Source organism: Strongylocentrotus purpuratus, unplaced genomic scaffold, assembly GCF_000002235.5.
Source record: "Strongylocentrotus purpuratus isolate Spur 01 unplaced genomic scaffold, Spur_5.0 spur5_scaffold_15, whole genome shotgun sequence".
Classification (NCBI taxonomy): domain Eukaryota; kingdom Metazoa; phylum Echinodermata; class Echinoidea; order Camarodonta; family Strongylocentrotidae; genus Strongylocentrotus; species Strongylocentrotus purpuratus.
This window is the reverse complement of record NW_022145600.1, coordinates 21,723,869-21,731,729: the sequence shown is the minus strand read 5'-3', so window position 1 is coordinate 21,731,729 and position 7,861 is coordinate 21,723,869.

Sequence of the window (7,861 nt, the reverse complement as noted above, 5' to 3'; positions counted from 1 at the left end):
GAGAAAAATAAAAATCTATGTCAAAAGTACATTGCACAAATATATAAAATGAAATAAATGAATGAATGAATATATAAGTGATTACGCGAGTGAGAAAACTAGAATAAATGAATTGTAATTTGAACGTTAAATCAGTTCATCATGTCATGAAAAAAATTATCTATAAAACAAATGAGTTAGTAAATTATTTGAATAACACCGAATTATATTCTTGCCAGCAAATGTGTGTATCAAGTATGTCATATGACCCCGTTATGGATAACTCACACTTGTTGACCTTGTCGGCACGGTCGTTTCACCTCTGACACCTATGTTTGGAATAAGAAGAGCATTAAAAAGACTAGCATTAAAAGATGCGATGCTAGGTAAAGACTAAACCCTTCCAACCAACTACAAGGTTACGTAGACCTACACTTGACATGAAAATACAATGTAGCATATCCTTATATCTGACCGATTTAATAAAGGCTAAGTTGAAATTTCATGTAGCCTTTTGTATAACGGCAACGGACTCCTTCAATATTTACACAATGGCAGACTCGTGTTTTTTTAGGGGGATGCGGGAGGTTTGGATGCTGCGCCCCAAAAGGTATCATTTACGACCCCAACCACGCTCACGCATTTGCCCAATTTTGATAATGAGAAAACATTCAATTATTGCACAAAATTATACAAAATCTTAACTCGATGTTTGGCGAGGATACAATACAAAATGACGAAAATGTCCGAAGGAGAAACGCTACCTCGGCTAAGTGGCCCACTGCATCAAATACTTGTATGTTTATTGTACATTTCCTACTCTGGATTGCCAGTGTCGCGAGCATGAGGCCAGGCAATCCAAACAAAATAACAACAACAATAACAACAATGATAATAATAATAATAATACTACTAATAAAATTATAATAGTTCCATTTATTTAGCGCTTAATTCTAATGTTTCTACAATTGCTGTATGCCTGCTGTCATAACCAATATTGTTTTATCTGGATTTGTCTGATCTTAAATAATACATGATAATAATGATAAAGATAATCATCATGATTTTGTCTACCAACAGAGGCCTCATCAGATTCAATGCTATTTTGCCAGAGCGCCCTGCAATTAGTATATATTACTTTAGCGATTGTCAGGTACCCAATTAAACTGGGTAGGAAGTTGCGGATGCTGATAAATGTCTTGCCAAAGGAAATTGGTGCCGCCGGACCGGGATTCGAACCCTAAACATTCGGATTGAGAGTCAAGTGAATGATCCACTTTACCATGACACCTCTATATAATTTCGTGAATATTTACCTGGCGTTGGAGTCTGATCTTGTGTAGGCGTTGCAGGAGTGCCCTGTTATCAAACAGAAATATACAACTCTTTGCCGTCAGTATTATCATAATAGATTAATTTCGTGAAATAACTTCAATTATTTTATCTGATACGTAGATTTCATGAAATAACTTTTATTATTTTATTGTGATACGTAGATTTCATAAAAACGGGCTAATTTAAAATTACATACATAACTTAGTAGCAGAATAAGAAACAACCCAGTAACCAAGCAAAGATCAATATTAAGTGTATCGTTTAATCATTCAACTAAATGTTATGAAACCTACTATGTCTGTTCTAACTCATAAACCATGTCTGACACTTGTATTTGCAAGTGGTTAAAAGAAACACCAATGTCAAAAGTACGTTGACTAAATAAATAAAATGAAATGAGATGAATGAATGAATGAATGAATAAGTGTTTAAGAGGGTGAGTAAATTGAATGAATGAATCGCAAGATAAGTTAATTTATAATGTCACACGAAAATTATCGAGAAAAAACATTAGCCAATTCTTTAAATTACACCATATTATATTCTTCCAAGGTAATATTTGTGTCATTGTATGTCTGACCCCGTTACTGTCAACTTACACTTGTTGACCTTGTCGGCACGGTTGTTTCATCTGTAACACCTGTGTATGGAATAATAATAGCTTGAAAAATATGATCGATGATTTTAACAATTTGATTTATAGAGGGAAAAAGGTCGTCAGTGATCTTTTTCAACCCCTTATCGACAAATAAGCTGGCGATTCAGCTTTTTCCTCTCCTGGTCGCACACTCAGGAACAGCTCCCTCCTCAAATAAAAATCATCACCAACCTGCTAAAAGAGTAGACAAATTAAAACAGAGTTTGAAGACCTATCTGTTTTAAAACCTTATGAATTCATTGAACTCACACTGTCACTGCTTCGGAACACTGACTCTTGGATAGCATCTTAAAGCGCTTTGTATTAAGTGGAAAAGGTGCCGTATTAATTGCAACTCTTCTCACGATTGAACATGTATAGAAGTTAGAGAATAGTGCCAATACACAACTATGAATATATAACATAAACCATCACTTCTCTGCCACTCCCCCAATAAGAACAACGTGAATATATTTTGATTTTTGTTTCCCAGTTTCAGGTGATTGTTAAGCAATTACTTTTTGCAGTGGGAATAACGTTTATGATTTTTTTTTCCTTGAAAACGATGTCATTACTTGATTTATTCGATGTATTTTATATACAAGCTCCTCGAGACATATCATGTTCATCCTTTCGCTTTCATGCAATTACCTATAAACTACAACTTTTGTTTTGGGAGGGGCGCTGGGGCTTGGGGATTTGTGCATTTATACTGCAATTGCCTCTCTTAGATTAATATTTTTTAAAATTTTAAATTGAGGTGGAGTATTTTTTTTTTCGAAGGGGAGGGGGGTTATAAAGATGGGGGCTGAATTCTGGCATTTCTAGAACTACTACTGCTTACATTCATAATCAGCGTAGATGTAGTTGTACTCCCCCGGGCACGTTGACCCCGACTGGCATGAGCTAGTGATTTTACATGGATCGACCGTCGCGCAATACGGAGCCCACTTTGCTGTCCTGTCACTGTTATCACACTGGCTCTCCAGGGAGGGGTCATAATCATCGCAAGAAGGAACCAACACACAAATTCCTTTGGTGATTCTGATCGTTGAACCTGGGTCACACTCGATCGTGATCGATGGAGATCCACCTCCTTGACAATTTGTAACTGTATGCACAATTTGATACAAAGCGTAATTATGAATACATTTCCATCTTCAATTGTATATAATGTATATAATTGTACATTGTATATTGAACATACATATATTTTCTTTCAGATTAATTCGTTTTCATTAAGATTAATACAAAACATTATTATTGATTTTTTTTTCTGTAAGAAAAGAAGTGAAATTTAAGAAAATGAGTGACAATAAAAGATTACGATTATATTACATTGTTTAAATCATTTAGGTTAATATAGAAAAAGACAAGATTATTTGAAACTGTTTGTTGGTCACCCCATCCCGTAGAAAAAAATGAAGAAGTGTAAACTTTTCACAAATGTTGAGTTTCAAATTCCGATGTTTCCCCCCAAAATAGCCAACCGATGAAGTGAGCCTAAGTTTAACGAGGTAAAGTAATATATATATTACGTGTTGGCATAATCTGGCGAAATAAATTGAAACCGGAAATATGTTTATTCCAACTGATGTATTTTAAATTTCAAGCGATTTCAAACTCCGTTGATGGAAGAAAAAGTTAATCCGCACAAAAATGTTAATATAAGCCACCAGACTCGTATTGCGATTGTCTACGGTTTGAAGCCGATTCGGCTAATATATTGACTAAGAAGGTTTAAATGGACTAAAATTCAGGTTGTTAGTATTCTTATCATCATATAAGCACCTAAATCGGGAAGCTGATGCTGGTTAAGGTTCCCATATCTATTACAAGTACCATTTCTTCGGGAATCGGATCGCAGTCGGGTCACGTTGTGCATTGCATGGCCTTAGGCAAAGTATAATTGATTCTTAGTTTCTCGTCCAGAAATCTCGAAATGACGAGGAAGGGTTCAAATTTAGATATTTCATTTTTGATTAACTTTTCTACACACAAAATTGCTTCTATGACTTTTTCTAAACATTATTTCATGACCATATTTTATTTAGATTTGCACTTCAACGGCTCAAAACCATGTGAAATGTCATTATTTTAACGATTTTGGTTATCCACTTGTTCCCATTTTGTATACGTATTTTCATTTCACAACGAAAATATGAAACAACAAACTAACTGAGGCGAGTCGTAAAAAGGAAGGAAAATGGGATGAAAACCAGGCTTGAATTATGTTTGGCCTTAGCCTTTTTTTTAGTACAGGCCTAAATCATGAAATTCCACTATATTGGACAGCAAGGAAATCAAGGTGGCTTTAAAGCACTCTATCAGTTATAATATGTTCAACTCCTATTTTTTTATAGAAATGTCTTATATTGATATTTCGTTCCAAAAGAAACCCTCGGTCTTACTTACCTCGGAGTGGCGCACTTCTTTTCTACAAAAGAAATCAAATAAAATTCCGTTAGAAGGCTATATCATTCTGAAAACCTTTTAGCTAAAAAGATACAGGTACAGTAGTGTAAATGCATCAACATGTTATATGTTTGGGTCTTATTTGTGCACGGGAGAGATTTAGGAACTAACAGTTTTAATATGTTTGGGCCACTTTATTGTTGTTTATTGAACGATCAGAAAGTTACTTTATCACTTTCAAAAAAAATATAGAAAGAAAAATTGCAAAAAATTAAAAATAATAAATACTGATTTGTAGTCTACTCCATGTATTGTCATGAATACGTAAAGTATGAGACATTCCTGAAAAATTAGATAATCGTGTTTTCTTGGACTAAGTGTTACATAGGCTACTGTCTATAGAGAGACGTTGTTCAATTGATGCAAACCTTAAATCACGTAAAACCAATCTAGGGGTTTGGAGAACGAGCACACTCTCACACGGCTTTAAAAAAGAACACGTTTTTATTTATATATTTGATATGTTCTAATCCCCAAAACAAGAAGATCTTTTTTTCGGTTTTGTCTACTATTTTGGAGTGTGAAGAGTGAAATTTTCGCCCAGAATTCCCTGCGGACCCCCCCCCCCTTTTTTTTTTTAATGTAGGGGATTACTAATATCCCACTATTATTATGTATACAATTCGTTATTACCTGTCCTTTTCTCCCTTTAAACATGACTGTAAAGTAAGAATGTCACGATCACCATTTCTCACACTTGATGTGTTTAATACATAGTAACGTATAGATGGATGCAAGATTTATATAGGTATGGATGCACGAATAAATTCATTATTTACCTGTCTGTCCTGTCTTTTAAACATGGATGTTAAAGTGGGATTGTCACAATCACCAGACGACGAAGATGAGTCAGATTCTACACGAATGAGATAGAGATTGAACAATGTTTAGATATTGATTAAGATAACAGCTACTCTCGTAATGTACAGGAATGGAGGCTTCCTTTTTTAAGGGGCGAGTGGGGGATATATAATTTTCAGGGATCACTTCGCTTCGAGTAGAGTGGAATCAATCCTCAAAACTGAAAGAAAAATAGTGAAAAGCGCTTTTCAAGAATATTGTTAGAGCGCCTTGAGCACCTTGCGTTGTATCCAATATTACTATCATTAATATATTATTATTGACTCAACGACTACTTTGGAGTATCTTTTACGATACTTTGGTGAAGATCCAGCCACGAAGGAAGTGATCCATATCTATCAAGGTATCTTCTATCAGCTCGAAGGCTGATTGTCATTCCACTGTTTGTCTTGATGTTAACCTCCCAGTTGGTTCTTGGTTTCCCTCTTGTTTTGGTACCTTCTACTTTTCAACAAAACTTTCAACAAATCTTTCAAGAGACTCTGATGTATTTTGATGAGGTATAAGTATTTCGCCTAACTTTAGCTGTAACAATTTCTATCAGGATGTTTTGTTTAAGTCCTGCTATTTTCAGTATTTCTCGGTTAGTTTTCATATCTTTCCACATTATTCTCATTATTCTTATGTACACTAAATATTAAAATGATGTAATTTCCTTACGAAAAACATAATATAGTTTTTTTTTTCCTTTCCATGGTCTTCGTTAATGTCCATTTTCTTCACTGTGTTTATCACTTTGTTCCTCACTCTGTTCTTCACTCTCACCGCACACAAAACAGTGTCACCAGCAGAGTATTTTCACCTTCAACACTGACACTGCAAGTTCCCTGATTATCAACTCTGCGCACAGGTTCAGGGACATTACGCACCCTTGACGCACTTCTATTTTGATTTCTGTATAGCCGATAATCATAACTCCCCCCCCCCCCAAAAAAAAAAAAAAAAAAAAAAATGATTTCAATTCCTCGGCAGTTTTGCATCAAAATAGCATTTTGAAAGTATCGAGGTCATTGTTTGAGTTAAAAATCTTGATGAATATTTGTGGTCATAACATTTTGCACATTGACTTTAAAAAAAATCTATCCAGGATTGCCCGCAAGCATCAAAAGCGACCAATCGGTTTAGAATAATTTCGTAACGAACAATTTTTGGTAATGAGGATGTTATGCCTTACCAAAGGGCACGAGCGCATCGTGTGTAGGTTTATACACAGTCAACTTAAAATACTGTACCCATTCCTCATATTCCGAGCTAGTTTTTGTTGTTCTATCAGTGGCGTAATGAGCCAAAAGGTGAGCCAGGAAGAATTGAAATATTTATTAAGCGCTAGGAATGCAAATTTTGCATGTAGGTCCCATCATATTTTTCTCAGTTAAATCCGTTCTCTACATTGACCACTTTTTAGAAATGTATATGTGACATGAGAAATATGGAAAGCTGGCTTTTCTAGCAACACCCTTTTATGAATTATATTTGATATTGAACGAGAACATTTTTACGTTTTTCAGTTGGAGTTTTGCATTTAGGAGCAATATTGATCACACAAGCAAATAAAAGTGTGATTTCTATATTTACGCATTCCTTCCTCTCTTGTGGGATTAAAAGCGTAGAAATGATATTTCAAATTATCTTTTTAAAGATTTGATTTGGTACGTTTTTCAATGAAATTATAAATTAAAAAATTACATTTAGCAATCAAATTATTTAAACCTGACTTGGAGACAAATTTCCAAACTTCACGAACAATTTTTAAGGCATCTCATTAAAATTTTTTAAATACAACTGTCGCTTAATCATAATAGCAAATATCGCATAATCATTAATTAAAAGGAACAAAATATACGTGACTATATTTCTGTTCATGCACGTCTTAAACTGATTTGCATCGTGTCAAACACATTTCCCGATGACCACTTTAATGAACATGATGAATTTCCCCCAAAACAGCTAAGGAGATCCAGGTTAGGCGAGGAACATAATTCCATAATATTAATGATAACACTAATGATACAGTAATAATAACAACAATAGAAGGTTCTTGTATAGCGCTCATATCTGTCAAACTTGAAACTCCTGGCACTCCACAATTATTATTACCCGGGCTTTAGGATGGCTGCTTCTATGGCGCTCTAGCATTTCAAGGAACTAATTCTTGACAGGTAGCCATTTACCTCAACCGGGTCGAGTATGGCAAATATAGATTAAGGTCTTGCCAAAGGACATTGGTGTCGTGACTCGAACCCCGAACCATGTGATCCACAGCCCGGTGACGCATCCACTCGGCCACGACACCTCCATCTTCCTATATAATGTCACTTACCTTCCATCTCAGTCGAGCTGGAAAGACCAATAAAAAGAAAGAACAAGATAACCGAAGCGAAGATGAAAACAACTCTGGAACAATTCATTCCTCTTTCTGAGTGTATGATCTTGACTTTGAAGAAATTAAAGGTTATTTGAAGTTTGACGTAGAAAATGAAGCAGCGTTTTATCTGTGGAAGTGAAAGGTGATCCGAAATAGCCTACACCTGGAACAGACGAAAATATGACTGTCGTGTCAGAGGAGTAGGTTGT